Genomic DNA, 6,043 nt, shown 5'->3' with positions numbered 1-6,043 from the left:
GCTGAAATTTCACTTACCTTTTAGCTTTAGGCCATTGGTTTAAGTCCAAGTTGACATATTCAGCTCGTCAAGTCCCAGGTGGACAAACGTCCACCACATAAACCCATTGTACATAATCTTGTAATTTTGGCAGTCAGTGAATCGGAGTAGCCTGAAATGGGTACTATCACAGAATAAATTACTTGGAACAAAAGAAAAGGAGGACAAGCAGGGTAGAAAGCCCCACAAGGATAGTGCTGAAATAAATCTAATCTGATCTCCTTTTGCCACTGTTCCTTTTAATATATACATATATATATATACGATATTATATGTGTATATATACATATATATCACATGCATATTAAATACATAACACTGATATCTTATATTTTTTTAATGAAGATGAAGGAAAAACCTATATACTGAATTTATCCTGGAAAATGTTAGGAAGAAGGGTTATTAGAGAAGATAAGCCATGCCAGAATGGTATTTAGATGGTACATATAAAGAGAAGATACCAAAATGGTCATATACTTTCTTTGCATTCAAAAAATAGCATAAACATACTGAATAACTTACCAACAAGGTGTTGATATTTAAATTAGGTCCAGGCAAATAAGCTTAATTACTGGTAAAAAGAAAATTCAGTTTCCAAACACAAATCTGAAGGCCAAAATCAAGTATATTATAAAATTCACTATGTTTTCCTAATTCTTCTTTTCCCCCAACAGAGGAAATAAACTCAACAACTTTCCAATTTTATATGTTAGAAAATATCTCATTAAAATAATTATCAACAATATTTTAAGTGTGTGTGTGTGGTGTGTATTTTAAGGAGAAAACATTTCAATTTAAATATGTAGTAAGACTATTGAATTGAAAGCAGCATTAGATATAATTTCAAACTCCCTTCACTACGGGGAACAAAAAGCTTATCTATACAATGGGAAGTCAAAAAGAACACTTATATCCCTAATCAGCCATCATTTGATATTAAAAAAAAATTCTGACAAAGTACTCCCTCCCTTCCCCACAATTCACTGAGATCTGACTTTGAGATAGAAAGGCATATCATCCCCAGGCTCAGAGATCTAATGGGATCTAGGCTGAACTTCAGCAATATGATTTTCTGAGATCAACAGGGAAATAAGCAAACTTCTCCATTTAAGTTCTTATTCCCATTCTTTTCTCATATGAACCCCAGAAAGTGCTCACAGAAACATAGCTCTCACCCAAATGAACTCAACTCTAGTTATCTGGAGTCTCCCAGCAGCAGAGGGCTTGGATGGAAGAATTCTTACACATCAGTTCTGAATGATTCTGCCATAGAAAACTCTAGAAAAGCCATATGATACAAGAAGCACCATACAACAGCTATGATTCCTTGTCAAATGAATGATATAGATGTGTATTACATGTCAAAAGAAAATGCGATAGCTTTTTAAAGTTTTTTAAAGAGTCTTTTAAAAATGTTTCATGGAAGAATCACAGAATTTTAGTCAGAGAACTCAGTGCCACCACCATCATCATCATTTATATATAACGCTTTAAAGATTTGTAAAATACTTTACATATGTTTTCTCATTTGATCTTCACTGTAATACTTTCATGCAGAAGCTATTATTATCACTACTTTCCAAGTGAGAAAACTCAGGCAGAGAGAGGGCAAATGAATTGCCATGGGACGGCACAAGTAGTCAAGAGTCAGGAGCAATGGTTGAACTCAGATATCCCAAACCAAAAGATCAGGTATCAGGTATAATATATTCTTTAAATATTCATCTAGTTATCATCTTCACCATCTTCACCATCATCATTATTATTACATTTATATAATGCTTTAAGGTTTGGAGAAGAGGTCAGAGCGAGATGAATTCTTAGTAGTCATCTGCACAGAGAAAATAGTCTTGAAAGTAAATGGAATAAATATAAGAGGGAAGAAAGTAAAAAGACAGGGTGGGAAGGAAGAGGAAGGGAAAAAGAGGAAGACACAGAGGGAGGGTCAGAGACAGAGAGACTAAGACAGAAAGCGAGAGAAGCACAAATGATTGACTCATAATTTAGGGGAACAGTAAGGGAAGAGGAGTGGATTAAGGATATAGTAGGAGAACCAAGACCAGCAAGAGTTCCAGAAAACAAGAATTTTTAAAGAGGTTTTGTCAACAGAGTTACATGCTATAAAGAAATTAAAAAGGACAAATGAAAAAAGCTTATTAGAGACTGCTATCTTGCAGCCAACTAAATAAAAGCTCATAATATTCTGGACTTCTGATAACCAATGATGCCCAAATATATGCTATAATAAGATTTATCCCTGTGTCTATACCATTCAAGTCTAAGGAATTGGGTAAAGTTATTTTTAAAATTAAATGTAAATTTAAAATTAACAAAAATTCTCTCCTTTAACACAATAATAATCAAATCCTTGTAACAAACATACGGTCATCAAAATTGATTCCCATATTGACCATGTCTAAAAATATAGCTCATTTTTTACTCTGAGTCCATAACCTGTATGTGGATGGGTAGCATGTTTCATCACTGGTGCTCTGGAACCATGGTTGGTTTTTCCATAGATCAGTTTTTAAACCTTTTAAAGTTGTTTGTCCTAACAATATCATCATTATATAACTCGTTCTTGGGATTTTAGTCATTTCACTCTACATCAATTCATATAATTCCCAGGTTTCTCTGAAATTATCCCTTTCATAATTCTTACATAATAATAATAATATTCCATTTTTGTCAAAACCCATAATTTATTTAGCCTTTCTTCATTTGGTGTTCACTCCTTTAGTTTTTAGTTCTCTGCACCAACATAAAGTTGTTCTAAATGTATTTAGGCATATATCTCCTTTTTTCTTTTTCTTTGATGTTCTGGGGTGGGGAGCTTTATATAGGTCTAGTAGTGGTATCATGAAGTCAAAGGACATTTATAGTTTAGAAACTTTTGAGCATTGTTCTACATTGTCTGCCATAATGGCTAACCCAGTTCAGAGCTATACCCAAAGGAATTGATATGCCTGCTTTCCCACAGCCATTCCAACATTTGTCATCTTGGTGGGGGAGGGATTTTTCATCAACTTTGACAACTGTTGGGTGTGAATTGGAAACTTGGAATTGTTTTATTTGCATTTCTCTAATCATTAGTGATTTGTAGCATTTTATTCATGATTGTTGAAAGGTTGGATGTCTTACTTAGAAAGCTGCCTGTTCATGTCCTTTGATCATTTATCATTTTGGGAACATTTGATAAAGTTTTGAAGCTTCTGAATTAGTGCGCCTTTCTTTACAGTACCACATCTTACCAGAACTATCACTTCAGATATTTGGATTCCACACTCTTGAACCAAAAGGCTAATGAGGGCTAACTCACTGGACTCTTCAAATCTCTTCTAATTGGCTTAGAACTTTAATATGATGGATTTTTTTTAAATAGCATATTGATGATTCACAATGGAAACCTCTAAAAGGACCTTTTGACTGAACAAGGAATTGACCTTTTTTGTCCATTTCTCTAGGTAAAAAGTTTTCTTTCCAACATTGTCAGCATTAAGATGTCATGGGTTTTTAACTAGACTTGGAGTTTAAGAGAAAGATAAAAGAATTTTATCTCAGAATGAATTGGGAAATGTCAGTGCCTCAAAGGGATAGCTCATCATGGTGTGGGCCATATACCCTTGGTTGCTAAAGCTATGCCATCAGATTATGAGCTATGGCAAGTCCTACTAATTCAGAATCTTAAGTATGTGTCTTTAAGATGCATTGTTGGTGAAGCTGTGAACTGATCCAACTATACTCAGAGTCATTTTGGAACTATGACCAAAGGGCTACAAAACAATGCATAACCTTTGATACTATAATACCACTACTGGGTTTGCATCCCAAATTGATTTTTAAAAAAGGAGGGGAAAGACCTACTTGGACAAAAAGTCATTTAAAGAAGCTCTTTTTTGTGGTGACAAAGAATTGGAAATTGAGGGGATGTACATTAATTAGGGAATGGCTAAACAAATTGTGGTATATGATAGCGATGGAATACTATTGTGCTATAAAAATGAAAACTAGGATGATTTCAGAAAGAGCTGGAAAGACTTTCATGAACTGATGCAGAGTGAAATAAGTGGAACCAGGAGAACATTGTACACAGTAACAGCAATGCTATGGAATGATCAATAGATTTGGCTACTCTCAGCAATACAAAGATCCAGAACAATTCTGAGGGACTTAGGACAAAGAATGCTATCCACCTCCAGAGAAAGAAGTGTTGAAGTCAGAATGCAGATGAAAGCATATGATTTGTTAGTTTTCTATATAGATCTATATTTGGGAGGTTTGGTTTTATAAGATTACTTATGAGTAATGTGGAATAAACAAAATATAAAAAATTAAATTCATGAAATTAATTTTTTTAAAAAGCTGAATTAGGGAACAGCTGCGTGGCTCAGTGTATAGAATGCTAGGCCTGGATTTGGGAGGTCCTGGATACAAATCTAGCCTTGGATACTTCCTGGCTATGTGACTCTGGGCAGGTCATCCAATTGTTTAGCTCTCATATTTTAAGATAGAAGGTAAGGGTTTATAAAACTAAATCTAACTTGGTTAATGAGTTACTTTTGCATTTATTTAGATCTTTTCCTCTTTTCTTCCCATAAGGGATTATTTCTCTGTGCCTTAATTCTAGAATGCTGAAAGGACCTTGAGTACAGAATCCAAGGACATGGGTTCTCACCCTGATTGACTCCTCAGTGACCTTAAGCAAGCCACTTTATTTCCCTTTTCTTCAGCTCCTTCTTATGAAAAATGAAGAAATTGAACTAGAGGGCTTTTGAGATCCTTCCAGTTCTAGGTCTGGAATCAGATGATCTGAAAAATCTCCTTCAAAATGACTTTACTTGAAGAATTTTAATCCTTTAGAAGCATCAGAGTATAATGAAAAGGATGCTGGATTTTGAGTAAGTTTAAACTTCCATTAAAGCCCCATTATTAACACTTAATAATGGAAACAACTTCAGGCAAGTCATTTAACCTCTTTTAATTTCCTCACCTATAAAATGGGCATAGAAATACCTATAATACCTCATAAGGCTATTGTGAAGATCAAAATAATACATGTACATTGAGCATTTTTCAAACCTTAACTTGTTATATAAATATTAGCCTCTACTTTGCTTCTACCTACTATCTATTCTACCTAGTAGGGAGTTGGAACCACCTCTAACTAGAGAGAGAGATTTAATTGCTAAATTTGTATGAACATTTACACCTCCTAAATTGACAAATGCTACAAATCAGGGTTTGATCTTTTGTTTCATTGACTGTCTGCATTGAAGAAAGTGATGGAGAAAATGTTAATAATATATATTAAACTTAAAAGTGAGTTGTGTGTGCATTTTCCCCCCAGAGTCAGTTGTTAAACATTTACCAGCACACTGGCTGATTCTACCTCTCCTTTTTATGAACACTTTGAAATATATTCTCTAAAAGTCTAGGACTATGTCAGACTATGCACAACTTTCTTTTCCTCTATCACAAATTCTAATATAAAGTTGTCTCCTTTACCCAAGTGTTGTAGACCATACCTGATTCAGGCAGGATAGTGGTTTAGGCTAGTGTAGAGGTTTCATTTATCATTTATCATTTAGTTGCTTTTCAGTCAAGTCCAACTATTTATGACCCCTTTGGGGAGTTTCTTGGCAAAAAATATTAGAATGGTTTGACATTTCCTTTTCCAGCTATTTTGACAGAGTTAAAAATAGAAGCTAATAGGGTTAAATGGCTTGCCCAACATCAAATGGCTAGTATCTGAGGCTAGTTTTGAACTCGAGAAGAGGAGTCTTCCTAACTCCAGAGCTGGCATTCTATCCATTGAACCAACTAGTTGCCTCAGAGTATAGGTAACCTTTCTAATTTTTGTATGGAAACATGTCTTGAATGTGGGATATCCATCAAGTCTAAAGAGCACTGGTTCTTGGTCTAGCCTTTTTAGTTCCTTAACAAACTGAGAAGCCAAGCTAATGGCTAGATTCCTAGTCTCTATACTCACTGGAGGTTTGATGTT

This window comes from Monodelphis domestica, chromosome 8 (genome assembly GCF_027887165.1).
Source record: "Monodelphis domestica isolate mMonDom1 chromosome 8, mMonDom1.pri, whole genome shotgun sequence".
NCBI classification, from domain to species: Eukaryota; Metazoa; Chordata; class Mammalia; order Didelphimorphia; family Didelphidae; genus Monodelphis; species Monodelphis domestica.
The sequence above is the reverse complement of the archived record's forward strand: the minus strand, read 5'-3'. Positions refer to the sequence as shown.